At 40.8% G+C, this 8733-nt stretch overlaps 1 non-coding gene across 1 annotated transcript; it reads left to right on the plus strand.

The window, feature by feature from the left end:
* Positions 1–2855: 2855 nt before the first annotated feature.
* On the plus strand, positions 2856–2962 carry LOC141683665 (small nucleolar RNA R71). The gene has a single exon (XR_012560398.1). It is a non-coding gene; the product is annotated as a small nucleolar RNA R71 (small nucleolar RNA).
* The last annotated feature ends 5771 nt before the right edge of the window (positions 2963–8733 follow it).

Consider the following 8733-nt stretch of genomic DNA (forward strand, 5'->3'; position numbering starts at 1 on the left):
CTCCTTCTCAGTAGTGGTGTAGTTCAGTTGAGCTCCATTTAGTGTCTTACTAGCATAGTAGACCACATGAAAGATATTAGACTTTCACTACCCAAGAACTGCTCCCACTGCATAATCACTTGCATCACACATCATCTCAAAAGGTTCTCTCCAATTAGGTGCCGTAATGACTGGTGCAGTGATTAAACTATTCTTAAGAGTCTCGAATGCTGCCAAGCATTCATCATCAAAGGCACATCTTTTTCGAGCAAGTTGCACAACGACTTAGATATCTTAGAGAAGTCCTTGATGAAACGCCGATAAAAACCTGCATGACCAAGAAAGCTACGGATTCCTTTCACAGAAATAGGTGGTGGAAGATTTGCAATGACTTCCACCTTGGCCTTATCCACCTCAAGTCCCTTACTAGAGACCTTATGTCCAAGAATGATGCCTTGTTGCACCATGAAATGACATTTTCCCTATTGAGCACCAGATTAGTTTCCACGCACCTTTTGAGCACCGAACGGAGATTATTCAAGCATTCATCAAACGAATGGCCAAAGACGGAGAAGTCGTCCATGAACACTTTGACATTATTTCCAATCATATCGGAGAATATGGCCATCATGCATCTCTGAAAAGTGGCAGGTGCACCACATAAGCCAAAAGAAACTCTGCAAAAAGCAAACGTGCTGAATGGACAAGTGAAAGTAGTCTTCTCTTGATCTTCTGGTGCAATGCATATCTGATTGTAGCCCGAATAGCCATCCAGAAGATAATAATACTCATGACCAACCAACCTATCAAGCATCTGATCAATGAATGGAAGAGGGAAGTGATCCTTTCTTGTGGCTTTATTCAACTTTCTATATTCCATGCATACCCTCCATCCTGTGACTGTTCGAGTGGGGATGAGCTCGTTCTTCTCATTTGCTACCACAGTAATACCTCCTTTCTTAGGTACACATTGCACGGGGCTCACCCAAGAACTGTCAGAAATAGGATATATAATTCCTGCATCCAGCCACTTTAGAATTTCTTTCTTCACCACTTCTTTCATGATAGGATTAAGCCTTCGATGTTGCTCAAAAGTCGGCTTGCTACCTTCTTCTAGCAGAATTTTATGCATGCAGTACGAAGGGCTGATCCCTTTTATATCTGCTATTGTCCATCCGATGGCCGATTTGAATTCTCTCAGAATCCTCAAGAGTTTGTCCTCATCACTACCTGAAAGGTCAACTGAAATAATAACAGGCAAAGTAGATGTTTCACCTAAAAAAGCATACCTCAAGTGTTCAGGCAATGGCTTAAGCTCCAAAGTAGGTGCTTCCTCGATAGATGATTTGAGCTTTCCCTCAGCATTCTTGAGACCAGTATTACCAAAAGATTCAAATGGCATGTATAGCTTTTGTTTCCAAGGAGAAGCATTTAGATATTGTAACCGCTCATTGCCTTCCTCATCATCACTGTCAAATTCCCCCAATAAAGCTTTTTCTAAGGCATCAGACCTTAGCACATGATCAAGTTCTGAAGTAACTGCAGAATCAATCAAATCCACCTTGAAGCACTCCTCATCTTCCGTAGGGAATTTCATTACATTGAACACATTGAAGGTCACATCTTGATCTTGCACCCTCATAGTAAGTTCCCCTTTTTGCACATCTATCAAGGTACGGCCTGTAGCCAAGAAAGGTCTTCCCAAGATTATGGGAATCTTCTTATCTTCCTCGAAATCCAGAATGACAAAATCTGCAGGAAAGATGAGCTTGTCCACCTTTACTAGCACGTCCTCCACGATGCCTCGTGGGTAAGTGATCGAACGATCAGCCAATTGTAGAGACATGTAGGTGGACTTCGGATCAGGCAAATTCAGCTTTTTGAAGCTAGACAACGGCATCAGATTGATGCTTGCTCCCAAATCGCAAAGGCACTTGTCGAATGACAACTTGCCAATGGTGCAAGGAATGGTGAAGCTACCTGGATCCTTAAGCTTTGGAGGTAACTTTTGCTGCAGCACGGCACTACACTCTTCCGTTAGAGCAACGGTATCAAGATCATCCAGTTTCACCTTCCTTGAAAGAATACCTTTCATGAATTTTGCATAACTAGGCATTTGCTCAAGAGCCTCAGCGAAAGGTATGTTGATATGAAGTTTCTTGAACACCTCCAAAAACTTACCAAATTGCTTATCCAGCTTTTTTTTTTGCAATCGCTTAGGAAAAGGTGGTGAAGGATAAAGTTGTTTCTCTCCTGTATTACCCTCAGGCAGAGTGTGTTCAACAGTAGTCTTCCTTGGTTCCCCCTCTTTCTCCTTTTGCTTTTCTTCTTCATCTACAACTTCAGTTTCTCCATCTTTTGCTTTTTCAGCATCAACAACTTTTCCAGACCTTAAGGTGACAACTTTGACTTGCTCCTTAGCTTCCTTCCTGCCTGGCACTTCAGTATCGCTAAGAAATGTGCCAGTTGACGATTGAGCAAGGCATTGGCTATTTGTCCAATTTGATTTTCTAAGGTCTTGATCGAAACAGCCTGACTTTTGCCTTTGAGCATATTGCTGAGAGCCTGCACAAAGCTCACAGACCATAGCTATTTGATTGACTCCATAGTTGGCTAAATAATCGACCTTCATAGACAGCGCTTGGAGCTGTGCTGCAATAGTTGTAGCTGCATCAACTTCCAGAATACCTGCTACCTTCCCATACATCATCCTTTGAGTTGGGTTTTGATACTCGTTTACAGCCATAGTTTCAATGAGATTATAGGCCTCAGTATAGCTTTCGGCCCACAAGGCGCCTCCAGAAGCTGCACTGAGCATGGGCTTAGATTGGGCCCCCAAACCATTATAGAACCCAGTGATCACCATCCAGTCAGGTATACCATGATGTGGACACTTTCTCAACATCTCCTTATAGCGCTCCCAAGCTTCGCACATAGTTTCTCCTGGTTGCTGCGCAAACTGAGTAAGAGCACTCCTCATAGCTGCAGTTTTGGCCATTGGATAGAACTTCACCTAAAACTTTTGTACAAGATCTTGCCAAGTAGTGATGGACCCAGCCGGTAAAGAATGTAACCAGTCCTTAGCTTTGTCCCTCAAAGAGAATGGGAAAAGCCTCAGCTTGATAGCCTCATCAGTAACACCATTATATTTTAAAGTACTACAGATTTCGACAAAATTCCTGATATGCATGTTGGGATCTTCAGTCGCAGCACCTCCGAAAGAAACAGAATTCTACACCATCTGAATAGTGCCCGGCTTGATTTCAAAATTATTGGCCTCAATAGCCGGATGAATGATGTTTGACTGAATGTCATCAATTTTAGGCCGAGAAAAGTCCATAAGAGCTGGATCAACTTGAACTATACGATCACCCATTGTTTCAAGTTCTTTCTTTTCACTCTCTTTATCTGAATTTTCAAAAACTATCTTCTCCGGAAAATCAAGAGTTGTATCTGTCTCCTCAGCTTTATCCAGAGTCCTCTTGCGAGTGCGAGAACGTGTTTGTATAAACGCTCGCTAGAGTACCTGAAACAAAACCGAAAGCAGTAAGTAACAAATCTTAATCACTGAATCCTAACGACCAATGACGACAAGTACATAAACTAAACAAATTAACACCGAGTCCCCGGCAGCGGCGCCAAAAACTTGTTAGGCACAAAGCATGCGCTAATAAATCACGCAAGTATACGCGTTCACAAGTAATATAGAATGATTTCTAGTTCATTCCCACAGAGACTGTGATTAATTACATTTAATTAACGCTTACTCACCAATGTATGGTTATTCTTCAATGTCAAGACAATAACAATTAAGGTTGATTAACTAATATTAACTACGAGAATTAAACACTTGAATTACCAATATTAAACACACATGAGATCCTAACTTCATTACTACTTCATTCAATAGTTATTGTTATTACCCTTAACATGTAATGGTGATGATATTAATCGAACAATACGAAACTGATAAGCGCCAACTTTCGTTGTACGAATACCATTCTACCAAGCATCCACAATTAAGATAGAAGTTGAATATGCATCAATTATGTTGAGACCCTATATGTCTACAGAATTTGACAACATAACGATTTAAGCGCAAGTTATTCAATATGATTACACAGGGCAAGTAAAACGGTTATAATTACCCACTAATCATGCATACAATACATGAACATATGCTAACATGGCAAGTTCTAAATCTCAAGATTCACTGTCGCTTCACAAGAGATTAACAGGCTATCTTATATGTTCGCGACGCACATAAGACGAAAAAGCACAACCTATGCTAGATATGATACAATCACCACATACCAAGATATTAAACAATTAACTAAAGAAATCCATAGTAAATCCGCTAAAATCCCATGATCACAATTAGCCCATAATAGAATTCATCGTCACCATGGGTTCATATGAAAGCATGATAATAACATAACGATATAAACTAATAAAAATATTTAATAAATAACAGAGTACGTCACAAGAGTATTAAGGTTCAAAGAGTAAAGAAAACTAGCATCCACAGTTACAACGAATTAAAAGAATCACAAGATAACGTATGCTTCCTCTTCTTCGTTGTTGTGTGCTAAAACGGTCTTTTTGATCTCCTCTCCTTGTTGCGTGTTCTCCAAAAACGTCTCCCAAGATTGCTTATATAAGAGTCCACAAGATCCAGTGCCAACAGAAGCCCAATTATATTGAATTCTAAAATCCAGAATCTAAAATCCCACACCCAGGCGGCCACCTGCATTTACCACGCGGGCGCCTGCTACCAGGCGGTCGCCTGCTCCTTCCAGGCGGGCGCCTGCAAGCCTTCTGGAAAAATCCAATGTTTGCTTCTGATTTTGCTGAATTCTTCGCTCAACTCCCCGAGACTAATCCCAAGCACTTCCCTTAGCTTATTCTGATGAAATCCTCCTATCTAAGCAAGTTACACCCTGAAATGCAAAAACACTCGAAAACGCATTAAATACACAAAATACTCGAGTTCAAGACACTAATTCAAGCCGTTATGAGACGCTCTAAGTGGTATAAAATGCCACTTATCATGCGCCCGCGCTGTCCAGGCGCGCAGCCGTGCCGGTTCCCTGTTCGAAAAAAAAATTAACAGCAGAATAAAGAGAAAAATCGGGACTTTTACTCCAAAATCAATTCCCACCCGATTTTTACTCTTCCACATCCCATAATTCCCTTTCCCAATCAAAACCATTATTCCCACGATTCCCATAATCAATTCCCACTTCTATTCCATATCTAATTCTCACCTCTCCACCTATAAATACACACACTTATACACAACTTCTCCACCACTTCACAAATTTTCAAACACAAATCTCTCTCAAACACTTAGTTTTTGATTTTCTCTTATTCAATCCCAGTGACACCAAAGAGACAAAGAACGCAAGTAGGCAGCAGCACCACCGATTCTTCATCTGCGGGTGGTGTGAAGCCAAGGTTTTCTACTCCTGAGGCTGAAGAGGAGTACACGAGGCTTCTCTCGAAGCCTATTGCCAAGGAGCAAGGTTTTCTAGCCATCAGGGAAGTATGGTAAGTTGTTGGAGATGATTCTTGAGATGGGTTGGGTTCCTTTTTGTGAGGCTCCCGCTGCTATGCCCATGAGTGTTGTGCGGGAGTTTTATGCGAAGGCGGAGAAGTATGGCTTCATGGTGGTTAGGGGGATGACTGTAGAGTACAGTGCTGATGCGATAAGGAGGGTGATTGAGCAGCCCGCGAGGAAGCCCGGTCAGGACACTTGGAACGATAAGACTCTCGAGGATTTCAACTTGGATCTGATCATTGTGACTCAGTGTGTGCCTGCGACTCACTGGAAGTTCAAGAGGGGCACTACTGATTACTCCATGTTCCCTGCCTCGTACATGAATAGGTTTGCACGGGCTTGGAACTCGTTTATTTGTGTTAATATCATTCCATCTTTGAATGTGCATGAGATTATTGTGGAGCGTACTCGTCTGCTATGGGGTATTCTTCAAGGTGTTTACATTGATTTGGGGATGGTGATTTATCAGGGGATTTTGAGATTCTTGAGAGGAGGTACCATGGGTGCTATACCCTATGCGTCCATTGTGACGAAGTTGTGCGTGGTAGTTGGTGTTCATTGGCCCGCACATGAGTAGCTGCAGTTTTCCCGTTCTCCTATTGACAGTTCTATACTGTTAAGTATGCAGGAGTGGGGAGGAGGTAAGCCTGATTTGAAGGGGCTTGGTAACTCTTATGACCATCTACCAGGTGGGAGGCCTCACGATCAGATGTATGCGGATGGAATGCAGCAAGCCAGTAAGGCAACCTGGAGAGCTCAGTTAGGAGAGGAGGCTGGTTCGTCGCAGCAGCAGAAGGCAGCAGGAGCAGAGGTTGGAGCTGGTTTGAGTTTGCCGCAGTATAGGCGTCTAACGCGGAGGATGGATGCGATGCACGACATCCATAGTCGGTTTGCACATGATCTCACCCAGGCACTTGGGACAGCTTTTAGAGCCACCGATGTTGACATCCAGTGGCCAGTATTTGGTGAGGACTCCGTGTATCCACCTCCGGACATACCTGACATTCCACCCGTTGAGGGTGAGGATTCTGATTCGCAGTAGGTATGCCTGAATTCCTTACTATTACCTTCACTGAGGATAGTGAATATTTTAAGTTTGGGGGTAGTAGTTGAAGGAATATGTTTTGTGTGAGTCATATTTTAGTTGCATATTCATGATAGTTTAGTTCATATAGTTTGCATATTTTGCCATGTAGTTTTTTTTATTTTTGGTAGTTTTTATGATATTTTATTCATTTAATTTCATGCATTTGCATTATAATATGATCCCTTAGATAATTTTTCCGATTGACTTGTGATATTGATGCTAGTGTAGTGATGTCGTATTTAGTGATGTTAAGTCTTATCAAATTAATTTGCATGCTAGAGACACTTGTATTTCACTAAGTCTTATAGGTTGCTAGAGTGCTAGATCATGATCTTGGTTTGTTGGTTTGTCGAGGTTTAATCGCTTGTTTATATTTAGAATTTAGGATATTCTCTTAATAATAAAAGACATGGATATTTAAAAATTGGAGAAAATTGGATTTCATTGCTAGTTGTTGTGGCTAGGTGTCAAATGGCTAGTAGCCGGCTCATATTTATATGAGTAGTTTAGGGTTGACCGAGATGGAGCGAAACGCATTCGTTCAGAAATTTAAAAAAAGAAAAGAAAAAAAGAGAAAAAAAAAGGGGAAAAAAGAATAAGTGTTATGTATAATTGATCACGAGTGGGCTCTTTAGTATTCGAGTTATTAAGTTCTTAAAGGACTTTGTGCCTAGTGACCTAAGGCTTTTATAGTCTGGGATCCACTAACCTAACGCTCGCTACATGGGTACTATTGTATAAGTCTTTTGTGGACCTCATTCATTGCACGATCAAATAAGCATACTTGTGTTGTTTTGTTGTGAATAAAAGCGTGAATCCATGTTAAATTCCGATGTAAGAATTGAAGTGTTATAAATTATTTTGAGTCTAGCTTTTATTCTATTTATAAGCTTGCGATTTTTTTGATAAGTAGTGAGTCATGATTGTTGATCTAGTTGTGATAGTATGTCTGTAAGCAGTTGCACACACGCACGTCTCTGGTTTCTAGGTTGATTTGTGAGATTTGATTGATCTTTATGTGAATAGCTACATTTATTGAGGTGTTGCTTGTTGATTGGTTTAGTTATTCTATGGGGATCATTGCATTCATTTAGTTACATTCATGCATTTTTATTTCTTGTTCTTTGAGTCTGTTTATACTTGAGGAATAGCATCGATTCAAGTTTGGGGGTATGTTGAGTGGCATTTATGACACTTTATTACGCTCCGTAAAGCTTTGAATTGGTGTATTTGTACTCAAGTTATTGGTGTTTTAATGTGTTTTAATGTGTTTTCTAGTGTTTTTGCATTTCAGGCATTAATCTGAGAATCAGGTGATTTAGCATTGATTTGATGCTAATATGGTGTTAGGTTTGTGTCTAAGGAATAAAGCTCACGAAGACCGGCTCAAATCTACAAGAAAAAGTAAAGAAGTCAAAGTTTTGGTAGAAGCCCAGCGCGCCCACGCTGATCAAGGGCGCGGCCGCGCCCCAACTTCAGAGAGACAGCGCGCCCGCGCTGATCAAGCGCACGGCCGCGCCAGGTCGGGTTTCAAGAATCATGTTTTGAATAGAAGACTGATTTCTGGACTTCTCTGCTGATCAAGGTTGCTATATAAATAATTTAGGTCATTTTTAATAAGATATCAAGCCAGAGACTTATCAAGGAGAGCCGTAAGAAGACCGTGTTAGCACGATTCAACGAAGACGAAGAAGAACTTGTTTTTACTTGTGAATCTTTGTTCTAAGTTGTAACTTCGATGCTAGTTTTCTTAGTTGTGAACCTTACACTTGTTTCGTACTTGGTTTTATTTATTCGTTATAAAGACTACGTTTATTATACCATGTTTTCATCGGAACCCACGTTGATGATGAGTCCGATTATGGGCTAATCGTTATCATGGGGTTCTAACGGATTTATTTATGGATTTCTTTAGTCAATTTGTTTCGATGCCTTAGTGTGTGGTGATTGTTTGATAACCTGGTATTGGTTGTGCGTATTCATCTTATGAGCGTCGCGAACTTATAAGATAGTGTGTTAATTCTTAATGAAGTGAAAGTGAATTTAAAGATTTAGAACTTGCCATGCTAGCATAGGTTCATGTATTTATTATGCATGATTCATAGGT

Source organism: Apium graveolens, chromosome 1 (genome assembly GCF_009905375.1).
Source record: "Apium graveolens cultivar Ventura chromosome 1, ASM990537v1, whole genome shotgun sequence".
In the NCBI taxonomy this organism is placed as follows: domain Eukaryota; kingdom Viridiplantae; phylum Streptophyta; class Magnoliopsida; order Apiales; family Apiaceae; genus Apium; species Apium graveolens.